Source organism: Lepus europaeus, chromosome 6, assembly GCF_033115175.1.
Source record: "Lepus europaeus isolate LE1 chromosome 6, mLepTim1.pri, whole genome shotgun sequence".
Lineage (NCBI taxonomy): Eukaryota > Metazoa > Chordata > Mammalia > Lagomorpha > Leporidae > Lepus > Lepus europaeus.
Window position 1 is genome coordinate 124,271,343 of NC_084832.1, and position 13,533 is coordinate 124,284,875.

The window sequence follows — 13,533 nt, forward strand, 5'->3', positions numbered from 1 at the left end:
TGTTAGCCCCCACACTGCCTCGATGGCTTGAGCTGTGTTTGTCCTCCAGGCCTCTGCAAATGCTGTCCTCATTTTCTTAACTGTATCTTCACCTTCCTCAACTTCTAGGAAAAACATTGTTTTCTGCCTTCAGATTTCTCACTCTCTGGTAGGACGCTTAGTTTTGTTCATTCAGTCCTGCAGAACAATGCTAAACACATGCAAAGTTCCAGAAGCCTATCGAACGTTTAGTGCAATGTGGTTGCATCTTTAGCATGTGTTTTTATGATTTGAAGTTAGGCTTTCAAAAGATGAGAGTAGCCAGGGCCTACGTAAGTCTTAAACTAGTCTTTCTGAAATCAAACGTCATTTTTTTTTTCTTCCCATTTTCCCAGTATTTTAGGGAGGTCTTTCTTAAATCTCTTATCACATCATGCAGTTGTTTTAGACATTTGGATGAGGATCACTGAACTACACTGTTAAATTTTTGCTAAGAGAAGCCATATTCCTAGTTCCTAGCTCATTATAGATTTTCGCTAGCATTTGAGAAGTTGTCTTGAATTTCACAAATATTTTATCTCAGCACAGAAGTGCTGCACACAGTTACCATCAAAGGAAACCTGAACCCGTGGAGAGCAAGGAGACGCCGACAGCCGTGCAGCCCTGCAGCCTCCTGGCAGTGGTGTGGTGGGGAGGACCGGCAAGTAAGGGAAGCGGAGAAGTCCAGTAGCACCTGGCACCCTCCTGGGCTGCATGAGAGGACAAGGGCTCATTAGCCATCAGGCACATGGGGCTGGTGTTGCATCTGTGGAATATATGTGAGGATATCTCAAAAATTCTTGGAAAAATGGAATTAACCAATAATCCTGTGCCAAGCTTTTTTAAGTCCACATGTAGTATTTCTCGTATTGCACGTTTTCCGTGACCTTTTCAGTGCGCTCTTGTACAGGTAGCTTCCCTCAGTAACAGCAGGTACGTAGGTTCTAGACCAGCTCTTCATGCTTGCAAACCCTTGATTGGAAAACAGTTTCCTTTTCGTCTAAACATTTGTGCTAAGCATTTTACAAAGGAGCTAAAATACACAGGCAGTACTACATATCCAAAAGGCTGACCCGTCTGCTGGAGTGTTGCTCTTTTGTGAAATATTCGTGTCGAGTTTATAAAAGGTCATGCAACTCCCCTATGATATATTATCCTAGCATTAAATATGTATGCGGTGCTACAAGATTTCTAAGCAAGGCAGCTTAGTAGGAATGAGGCTTGTTCATGAGCCCAGCTTAATCTCTTCATCATTTCCGGACAGAATGTCACCATTAAGTGCACTGTTTCCTGTTCATTTTGATGAGAAGACAATTTGACATTTATACTTCTTTTCCTTTCTAAGGGATCCTTTACAGCTTGTCAGCTAAGATAAAAATGCGACAAGATATGACCTTTCTTTGATGTATAAACAGCGTTGCTATATGAGAACATGAATTGGGAAAGTTCTCGTAGTAAGCTTTCTTTATACTTTCTTTTTTCTTTTTAAATTTTTGTACATATATATCCAAAATGATGTTTCAAATGACAGCAGGAGGAAAATAATGCAGAAAAATGCAATAGATTTAATAAGATATAAAATTATTTGGTAACCCATTTTACTCTAGACTGCTTGTTTTTACAGCTCCACAAATTTATTTTTTCTTAACATATTGTTTATGGGAGTGATAAAAATTTATGCATTACTTATCATGCTTTAACTTCCCCACATAACTATACAATAGTAAAATGAAATAATAAGATTTTATGCTTTTTTCATTATCAAATCCCAATTGTAATTTCTTAGAAATAAGAATATTGTTCCTTGGAGCTTTCTCAGTGAACATAAAATCCTACACTTAGGTACTTGTGCACTCAAAGGCAAAGGAACTTCAAAAAGTTCATGGAAAATGCTATTAAAGGCTGAGTTTATTTTAGTGCAAAAAGTTCTTGAAATCCGTGCATACTCGAGGTCTTCAAAAAGCTCATGGAAAATATTTATGATGAAGAAATTGCATGGATTTAAAAATTATTTTGCATTAAAATGAACTTTTCTTTCAATTCCATTTTCCCAAGAACAATTCAACATGTCCTGAACCCTACAATTCACAGAAAGATGATGTTTGCACATTTTAAACTTTCCTTGGTAATGTTCCCATTAAAGTAATATTAGGTGCTGTGATAGGTTTCCTCAAAGACAACCAAAAAACTCCAGTTAATGTATAGATTTTTTAAAAAACAAACAACATAGGATGCATTGGACTCACTCATCATGAACAGCACAGGAACTCCTCTCCCTGTCTGCTGCTGTTTGACGTGGTGCCCTGCACATCTCCCTTCCTGCCCTCTACTTACCTATAGATAACCAGGCTTCTCACGAGTCCCACACCTGCGTGCTTATGTTTTTCTGGATTTTTTAGATAGCTCTTCCATAGGCAGCTGATCACCTGCTCCAATTAAACCTTCACTTATCTCCTCTTTTTATGTGCTACTTAGGTCACCTCCCAACCAATGCCTCAAGCCAAACCCAATCACCTTCCTCTCACTCTTCCTCCACACACTTCCTCACTGCATCCCACTTGCTTGCTCTCCCGCTTTAGAATCTCCAAGATTCATCTATTTTTTCCATCTTCACTCTACTGAAGAAATGCAGGTCATAGTTGGGCTGTTTTCACCCCTTGTCCTTAATTTCACATCCTTTAGGACTTTCTGTCATCTGCCTCCCACATCACTGGAAGAAATTTTTGTTCTCTGTCTTGTGAGTATAGCTTGAAAAAACAGAATATGGCTTTCATAGGTATAATAATTTTTCTCTAAAAACACAATCATTTAAAAAATATTTGTAGCTCTTATCCAATTTAAAACTTTTTCATCTCTCCATGTATAGATTTATAAATTATTTATGTTTAGAAAGAGGTTATCCCATATTTTTCTTTTACATTTTTCCTCCAAAGATGGGTATAGTTAATAAGGTCACTTGCTTTCCTTTTCCTTCAAAAATAAATGATTTCCTGGGGGCAAGTGTTTGGTTTAGCAGTTAAGAAACCACTTGGGATGCCTGCATCCTAAATCAGGCCAGGACTTGAGTCCCTGATACTCTCCCAACTCCAGCTTCCTGTTAATACACACCTTCGGAGGCCGCAGATGATGGCTCAGGTAGTTCCTGCCTCCCCTGCTGGAGATCTAGATGGAGCTCCCAGCTCCTGGCTTTGGCTTGGCTCATTCCTGTGGCTGCTAGAGGCATCTGGAGGGCGACCCACAAGATGGGTTCTCTCTCTCTCTCTCTCTCTCTCTCTCTCTCTCATAAAATAGATAAATAGAAACTAAAGAATAGTTAGTTACCTATGTTTGTTCTAAATGGAAGCCACAGTTTTACTTTGCCACTGAACTGCTGAGAAGTTTTTATGCTTGATAACATAGGAGCAAATCTCCTAGTTTTTTTAAGCTAAGCTAAATATAAATGGGTACTTCAGTAATCATATTACTAATGAATCACAAATTGGGGAAGTTTCTGAGAATGTGAATTTTATTAGTTGACAAAATAATTCTAATGAGCACTAAAAATATTAACTTAGATTAATACTAGTGCTCCGGGAGTGCAGTGGAGGATGGCCCAAGTCCTTGGGCCCTGCACCCGCATGGGAGACCAGGAGAAGCACCTGGCTCCTGGCTTCGGATCAGCACAGTGTGCCGGCCGTAGTGCACCTGCCTCGGTGGCCATTGGAGGGTGAACCAATGACAAAGGAAGACCTTTCTCTCTGTCTCTCTCTCGCTGTCCACTCTGCCTGTCAAATATATATATATATATATATATATATATATATATATATAGTTTTTTTTCCAGTAAATGACAAAAATCTGTTGGGAATGTTCAGTACTGATTAAAGTGAATATGAATTAGATTCGTTGTTTGAGGGGCCAGAAACATGGTGGATGGTGAGTTCAATTATAGCTTAAAGAATCCATAACAGAGTTTGAAGGTAAAAATAAATAAATAAATAAATAAATAAATAAATAAATGGATCTGTCACCAACAAAACATAAAATTGAGTGACAAGCAGAAAAGCAGGGCTATAGCTAAAGAAGACCTTTTGGAATTCTTCATCAAGGACCTTGGAAATCTCTACTTGGCCTTTGTTTTCCTATTCATGAAAAGAATACTGGATTAACATGATCTGTTATTGTTCACAATCAAGGCCCTGGCAAAATCTTTGTGTCCCCTTCCAGAAAGAGATTCAGGGCTCCAACAAAGATGAGATCATGCTGATTCTGGCAATTGCTAGTTTATTACCAAAACAGAAAGTCAGCTTCAAAAAAAAAAAAAATCAATGTATGTTATTTAGCCTATCAGTAAAGAAAAATAGAGACACGGAAAAGTCACCATAACATGCAGTAGAAAGTTCTGACTTAAAATATAAGGGAACTTTCTTAAATGGAAGAGAAAAAAGGCATTTACGGGACTGTCACAGCAAAGATCATCCACACTGACCAAAGCTGAGTGTTCTCCCAATGTGATCAGAAATGTGAGGCAATGTCTGCTCTCACCATCCTTATCCAGCATGAAGTTGGAGATTCAAGTTGGTGGCTTGAAGTCGGAAAGAGAACAAAAAGCACCCAGAATATAAAGCAAGAAGTAAAAGGTCTTTATTTGTGGATGGCATGGTCAGTTACTTGGAAAATCCAACTGAATCTGCAAGAGATGCTAGAGCTAACAGGTTTCTCTAGCAAAGGTGCAGGAAATGAGATCAGTATAACAGATCAAGCCTATTACCATTAACTAATAGTAAGCAATCAAAAGTAAAAATTTAAAATATTATTTATGGGAATATCAAAACCATATAATATTTTGGGACAGTTCTGACAAAGGATATGCCATACTGCACACTTGCTGTTAAAAAGCACTGCTGAGAGAAATTAAAGGAGTTGTAAACAAATAGTGAGAATTACCCTGTTTCTCAATCAACAAGATACAAGACTGTTAAGATTCCAATTCTCATGATATTGATTTATAGATTCAATGGAATCTCAGTCAAAACTCCATCAGACATTTCTGTAGTTATTGCAAGTTAAATATAAAATTAACATGGAAATAAAAAGGAGTTTAAATAACCAAGACAAGGTTAGATAACTAAGAGTACCTGATTTCAAGATTATTGTAGAGTAATCATGACTGTGTAGCTTTGGTGTACAAATAAACAAGATTATCGATGGGGTACACATGTGGGTAACTGATTTCCTTTCAATTGATGAAGGATTTTTTTTTGAAACATTTGACCATTAACATGCAAAAACCAACTAATTCATAACTCATATACAGACTTTACCAAAAAGGATCATGGAAATCGAAATATAATTTGCAATGAAATGGATACAACTATAGATCATTAGGCTAAGTGCAATAACCCAGGCACAAAAATACAAATATCATGTTTTTTCTTTTTTGTGGTAGCCAGCATATAGATAGAATATAAAAACTGTGTGGATATATCATTAGCTGTACAGTTATAAATATTGATTCACTGAATCATACCAGGTAAATAACAATATACTGTTCTTTCCATGTTTAAAAAAAAAGAAATTGTGAGGGAAATAAAGAAGACTCTTGGGGGTACTAGTAATGTATTGTTTTTAATTTGGGTGTTGGTCACGAGTGTGCCTGAGGACAAAACCTCATTTTTCCGTACACTTCTGTGTAGTTCCTGTTATGTACATGCAGTTCAATAAAATGTTAAAATGAAAAATGAAACATAAGCACAATATTCTAAAATTCTAAAAGAAAGCATAAAGTTAAACATTGATTAGCTTGAGTTAGGCAAAGGTTTCTTACATTCAGCTTTAAAAAACAATCTCTAAGTACCTCAAACTACACCAAAAACATAAGTGTTAAAAGGAAAGAGAACAGCCAGCGCCGCAGCTCACTAGGCTAATGCTCCACCTGCAGCACTGGCACCCCAGGTTCTAGTCCCAGCTGGGGCACTGGTTCTGTCCCAGTTGCTCCTCTTCCAGTCCAGCTCTCTGCTGTGGCCCGGGAGTACAGCGGAGGATGGCCCAGGTCCTTGGGCCCTGTACCTACATGGGAGACCAGGGGGAAGCACCTGGCTTCTGGCTTTGGATCTGCGCAGCATGCCGGCCATAGCGGCCACTTGGGGTTGAACCAACGGAAAAAGGAAGACCTTTCTCTCTGTCTCTCTCACTGTCTAGCTCTGCCTGTCAAAAAAAAAAAAAAAAAAAAAAAACAATGCTACTGGGAATGAAAAGGCACACATAACAGACTGAGAAAAATATTCACAAGTCATATCTTTGATAGAAATCTTCTAACAGAATATATAAAGGACACCCAGAAATCAACAAGGAGATAGTAAACTCTCCAATTTTAAAAGAGGTAAAAGCTTAGGTAAACATTTTGCCAAAATGAAAAAAAAAATTGCCAAGATGAAAAAAAGCACATATAATGATGTTGAACATCACAGTCATCAACAAAATGAAAATTTGAACCCCTTAAGATACCACTGTTAGTTTTTTTTTTAAAGATTTCTTTATTTATTTTAAAGTTGGTGAAGCAGAGAGAGGGGAAGCAGAGAGAGAGAGAGAGAGAGAGAGAGAGAGAGAGAGTGTCTTCTGTCCACTGGTTCACTCTCCAGTTGGCCGCAACAGCCAGAGCAGTGCTGATCCGAAGCCAGGAGCCAGGAGCTTCTTCCAGGTCTTCCACATGGGTGCAAAGGCCCAACTTGGGCCATCTTGTACTGCTTTCCAAGGCCATAGCAGAGAGCTGGATCAGAAGTGGAGCAGCCAGGTCTCGAACCAGCGTTCATATGGGATGCCGGTGCTTCAGGCCAGGGCATTAACCCGCTGTGGCACAGCGCTGGCCCCATGGAATGGCTGTTATGAAAATGCCTGATTGTTTCAGGTTTTGGTGAAGATGTGGAGGAACTTATTCTCATATACAACTGGTATAAATTTAAAGTGCTCTAACCTCTTTGAAAAATATGTTGTCCATCTTTTAATTAATTAAACATATGCCTACCATATTGTCTAGCTACTTAATTGCACATTTCCATACAAAGACTTATACACATATGTCTGTAGCAGTTTTTTTTTTCTAAAAGTCCAAAACTAGAAACAATATCTTTACCAAGAAATGAAGGAATAAATAAATTCTCTTGAATGGATGTATGCATACAATGAAATACTTATTCAGGAATAAAAAGTAATGAATTATTGATTCATGCAACAATATTGAATAATGTTAACATAATTATTATGAACAAAATATGCCACATGATGAAGAGTATTTCCTGTATGTTTCCATGTATATACATGTATATTTTATGTAAAATAATAGGAAATGGAAACTAATTTGTAGTGACAAAAAACAGATTAGGGTTTCTTGGGGAAGGATAGTGATGAAAGTGAGGAAGAGAAGGGAGAATAGAATAGGAGGAACTTTTGCAATGATGAGTATGTTCACACACACCACACACATACAAATGTCCTAGTCTTCAATTTGTACACTTAATTTGTATGTGATTTATTTTATTTCTGGTTTTCCTTAAAGGTTGCCTTTACACTTGATCTTAGCCCAAAGGCCGTGAAATGATAGCGGTTGTATTAAAAAAAAAATTAAAGTAATAAACAAGCCTGTGCTGTTTTTTTTAAAGATTTTATTATTTACTTGAGAGGTAGAGTTACAGACAGTGAGAGAGAGAGACAGAGAGAAAGGTCTTTCTTCCGTTGGTTCACTCCCCAAATGGCCACTATGGCCGGAGCTATGCTGATCTGACGCCAGGAGCCAGGAGCCTCCTTCAGGTCTCCCACGCGAGTGCAGGGACCCAAGCATTTAGGCCATCTTCTACTGCTTTCCCAGGCCATAGCAGAGAGCCGGACTGGAAGAAGAGCAGTTGGGACTAGAACCGGCGCCCATATGGGATGCCGGCGCTGCAGGCGGAGGATTCACCCACTGCACCACGGTGCCAGCCTTGTGCGGTTCTTTAACTGGACAAAACAATAAGGTAGAGAACAAAGCTCTTTTATACACAAAACATCAAAAACGGTATACAAGACTAGTTGGGCAGTTAGGAAAAATGGAACAAGGTCTACAGATTAAATAATACTGCACCAAAGTTAATTGCATGATTCTTTTATTGTACTATAGTTTATAAGAGAAAGTCTGTGGCTTTAGGAAATGCACATTGACGTGTCTATGAGAAAATGAATGTCATGTCTAAATCTTTTTTATTTCCACACTTTTTAGACTCTCTTAAGTGCAGTGTTGAAGGCACAGTAAGCATCTATGTGGCACTGCTAAAAGGTCATATTTTTCATTTGCTGTTGTTTATTATGCCTTCCTAAAAGCATCTCTAAAATTTCTGAAAAATGAGCGACTGAAAGTAAATTCTTTCTCTAAATGACGATATCCATATTGAGAAGTAGATTGCATCTGAATATCAAACTAAATGGTGAAAAAACACATCTTACGTTGTATAACCTAGACGGTATTTTAGATACATGTTTTCAAAATATGGGAGTATTTTTAAAAGGAGAGTTTTTAAAAAATGTGCTTTATTTTTTAAAGAAATATGATTATTTATTTGAAAGAGTGACAGAGAGAAGGGGAGAAACAGAGGGAAATTTTCCATTCACTTGTTCACTCTCCAAATGGCCACAACAGCCTGAGCTGGGCCAGGCTGAAGCAGCAGCCAGGATCTCCATCAGGGTCTCCCCCGGGGTGGCAGTGACCAAAGCTCCTGGTCCATCCACTGCTGCCTTCCCAGGCACATCAGCACAAAGCAACTAGGGCTATAATATGGGATGCCCATGCTGCTAGCAGAGGCTTAATCCGCTGCACCACAATTCTGGGCCCCAAAATGTACTATTTCCAAAATTCCTGCTTATTAGTACATCTTGCCTAATACAGTTCTTTCTTATTTTCTAATGCTATCATGGAAAAAAACTCAGGTTTACAAACAGCTTATGGCCTATCAGATATGCATGTCTTTAAAGATTGAGAATATGGATGTGTTTATGAATATCATCTTAGTTTTAAAGAGATAAAAATCTGATCTCACTTGACTCATCTGTTGTTGACTGGTATATAACTGGCAAATGTTTATAATGCTGAAATTTTTAAGTTTTTAAGGTGCATAACTATGTGGAATGGTTTTCCTTGATGAAAGCAAATTATTGTATTGAAAATTCAGAAATTTTCCAAGATATGATTCAGGAAGAGAGATAAAGAAGCCCACTGACTGCAGGTTTTGGTAATAGACTGGGCATGGTAAAGGGAGGTGAGGGTCGGTTGTGTAAAATTCCGTTAGCGTGACTTTGACTTTACATATTACATATTGTTGATTGCTGGCCGGCGCTGTGGCTCAACAGGCTAATCCTCCGCCTAGCGGCAGCGGCAAACCAGTTTCTAGTCCCGGTCGGGGCGCCGGATTCTGTCCCGGTTGCCCCTCTTCCAGGCCAGCTCTCTGCTATGGCCCGGGAGTGCAGTGGAGGATGGCCCAAGTGCTTGGGCCCTGCACCCCATGGGAGACCAGGAGAAGCACCTGGCTCCTGCCTTCGGATTAGCGCGGTGCGCTGGCTGCAGCGCACCGGCCGCGGCGGCCATTGGAAGGTGAACTAACGGCAAAGGAAGACCTTTCTGTCTCTCTCACTGTCCACTCTGCCTGTCAAACAAACGAACAAACCAAAAAAAACAAGACATTGTTGATTGCTTCTCCCATGTGGTCAACTCTATGGTTACCTTTGTGGTAACAATCAGATTTTGGTTTTCTTCACTGTGATGGTGAGACTCAAGTGAAACCCAGAATGGATACCGTGCAGGATTTTCTAACGAGTTCTCGTGTTTGCCCTCTCTTTACTTGAGTAGAATACCAAGGAAACACATGTAAAAAGGTAGAAAACTGCTGGCAGGCACATCAGCATTGTTTTCCCATGTCCTAGTGAGCTACAAACTGTTCCCATCAAAAGTGATACATGGTACGGATTGAGTTCTGTAAGGCAGAAGCTAGAAGTGGTTCTGGGTAGCAGGGTGCAATGTGGGTCAAATAGGAACCCAGCAGAGGGACAATGAGCATCAACAGGAACAAAGAAAGGGAAATGATCAAAAGAATTGAAGACAAGTACAAAAAGAGACGCACTAGATGTTCCGTGGAGATTTCCCTCTAGCATGTAAAAGACTTTGAAAGCTGTGGCATTATACACCTGCCAAACATGTGAACTTTATTACAGAAGATATGATAGTCACATGATTAAATAGTCAATAACTGACTTTAAAATGATGGAGGCATCCCCTATGCCAGAATCAAAAAGTGGAAGAATACTGAGCACATGATCTGAGAGGAACGGGGGACTACAGAGCTTGAAGAAAGGGACCAAGGCCTGTGTTCACATAGCTTACACAGTCACATAGCTTACACAGGTCTTGCTCCCATGAAGCAAGTCTGGAACTGCTTTCTGTGTATGCACTGATGGCATAGAGGAGTTGTTCCCTTCCTGTAGGAAGGATTTTAAAAACCTGGCTGCATGGCCAAGGGGTATAGCAACTAATAGGTATTTCTGGATTCATAATAGAGGAAAATGCTCTTCCAGAACTAGAAACCCCAGACCTATTTAATACATGCTATTGAGGAATATGAATTCAGACCATGGACAGCTTGCCAGATTCCCAAGCTGAGAAGTTTAAATAAAAGCTAAATCTGGAGCAGGGAGACTCTGTGGACCCCAGGAAAAGGAAGCATGAAGGAGGCCATGAGAAGGTGAGGAAGACAGGATGCATGCCAGGATCTCTGCTGGAGATGGGCTCCTACTGAGATGGTTACAAACCAGGGGAAGGGATGAGTATTAACAAGAGAGCATGGAGGGAGAATAAACAGGGCACTCTGCAAGGGAATAATTTCAAATATGAGGGAATTTCAAGAAGGTTGTTAAATACGCTCGCACAATTAAAGGTATAAAAGAAGAAATCAACACACAAAGAAGGAAAGAGAAGGAGAAATACGTTTTCTTTCAAAAGTGCAATGTCTAGAAATTACATCATTAAATGAAAAATAATGTACTTTTAAAGCTACAATTATGTTGGAGTTAACACAGACAAATGATGGGGGAAAAAAGAAAAAACAAAAACAACAAAGACTGGCAAGAAAAAAATCTTAACATGGACATCACTGAAGTTCTCCAAAGCAAGAATAAAAAGAATGGGAAATAGCCCTATTTCAGAAACTCAGGTAGCAAAGGGAATTAAAGCAATGGATGTGAACTTACTACACAGTGTGCATTTGACCTTCATTACATGTCTCAATCCTCAGAAGAACCATGGAGAGTTATTGTACTTTTATCCCTGTTCTGTATAGTACAAAAGTGAAACCCAGAAAGATTAAGCATCACGCCAAAGGTTATTAATTAATAATTAATGGCAGAGCCAGGTAAGTAGGAGTATTTTAAGCACAGCCATTTATCACTTGGAAGCATTTGTTGCTAGACTTCCGGTACTTTCTATGAAGTTCACAGTGGAGAATTTAGAAGACATGAGTCTATGAAGAATTTCCAAATCTCAGAAAGCTACTTTATGAATAATAAAGGCTCCACTTTTAAGTAACCCAACCTGTCTTAAATAAATCAAGATTAAGAAGTTTATAAAAATGAAATGTACCAGGAATTGAGCTTTATCATGGCAATGACAAATGAGCTGTAAGGATGAGAGTGGCCCTGGCACCTAAGTGTCTGGCCACGGTGAATTCAAACCTGACACTCCTCCGCGTCTGCTTCACCCTTTCTCTTCTTTGTTTTATCTATTCCATTTTCTCAGTTTTGATTAATGTGTGCAGACCTTAGTGCAGGCAATTTTTGTTCCTAACCAAGGAGAAAACAGTTTTCTTGTCCAACACAACCAGGCAAGTCCTAGTGAGTGATTCTAGTTGTCTCTGGCTGGTTCAAATGCAGTGAGGTTAGGCACTCCAAAAGGACAATGAGATGAAAATTATTGTGAAAGTGATTTGGCCAGGAGGTGCTCTCAGGTAAAACCTATAAAGGAGAAAGACAGTAAAAAAAGGTCAGGGGAGAAGTTGGGCAAAGCTCTGGGGTCAGCCTTGGCCTACCCTCAGACTAACTCCTGGGGAAGTTAAGTTGGACTGTGGAGTTCTCTCGTGTTCACGGATTAGCCCAGGTTTATGTCTCCATCAGCAGTGAGGCATGTGATGAAATCCAGTACCCTGTACTTCCCAGTCATCTGAGAGTGGTGGTTCTTAGTGGCCGGGAGCCACGCTCTGGCTTGGTTGCAGCTGTAGTCCATTGGCAGCTGTAACTCACAGATTATTACACAAAGTGATCTGGTTGGTAGACCAAGGGTATCCTTTAGAGCTTGCTTATCCCAGCACAATGTCATGTATTCAAGAGGGAAACTACATAGATAGGGGTGCTTCAAAAAGTTCATAGAAAAGGGAATTAAAAGATATTTTGGGCCGGTGCTGCGGCTCACTTGGCTAATCATCCGCCTGTGGCACCGGCACACTGGGTTCTAGTCTCTATTGGGGCGCTGGATTCTGCCCTGGTTGCTCCTCTTCCAGTCCAGCTCTCTGCTGTGGCCCAGGAAGGCAGTGGAGGATGGCCCAGGTCCTTGGATCCTGCACCCGCATGGAAGACCAGGAGAAGCACCTGGCTCCTGGCTTCAGATCGGCGCAGTGCGGCCACTTAGGGGGTGAACCAACAGAAAAGGAAGACCTTTCTCTCTGTCTCTCTCTCTCTCACTGTCTAACTCTGCCTGTCAAAAAAACAAAACAAAACAAAACAACCAAAAACAAAAGATACTTTGAAGCAAAGCATTTCTGAAATCTGTGCATTCAAGGGATCTTCAGAAAGTTCATAATAAATATGTATTTCAAAAATATGTGTGATTTCAAAATTAAACTTTTGCACTAAAATAAACTTATTTAATTCAATTTCCCATGATTTTTTGAAGTGCTCTTATATTTAGCTCAACCTGGTTTATCTACTTCATTTACGCTTTCTAGTAGGGGTGTTTGCTTTGGATTCTAACCCCAGGAGACAGTGAAGGAGTGTTGTACTGGATAGACTACAGATAACCACCATTCCAACTGACTCCTCTGTCCAGGTGGGTATCATCTGTTTTTTCCTGTACCTCTGGAGACTCCCCTAGAGTTTGAATAGGATGCTTTTTAAGATTAAATGCTTACTGAAATCGTATGTATAGATGCATTTTATATGTGAGCACAAACATTAATTTGTCATAAACTTGCCATATGAAATTCAGTAAATCTGATCTTAAACTTCTAATCTTTTTCATAATTTAGCTTCTTTTTTGTATTAACAGTAATATTAGGAAATCAGACTGAATCATTTGAGCTATCTTTGGCTTTTCTTCTTCTCTCCCCATATACTGTGGATCAAGAGATCTTAAAAATTCTCTCCTTATACTCTTCAATGCAAACCTTCCATTTCATTTTACCATCACTCCAATTCCAGTCTTAATTTCATTCCACCTTAACTACACCAAGAATTTCTTATCCAATCTTCTCA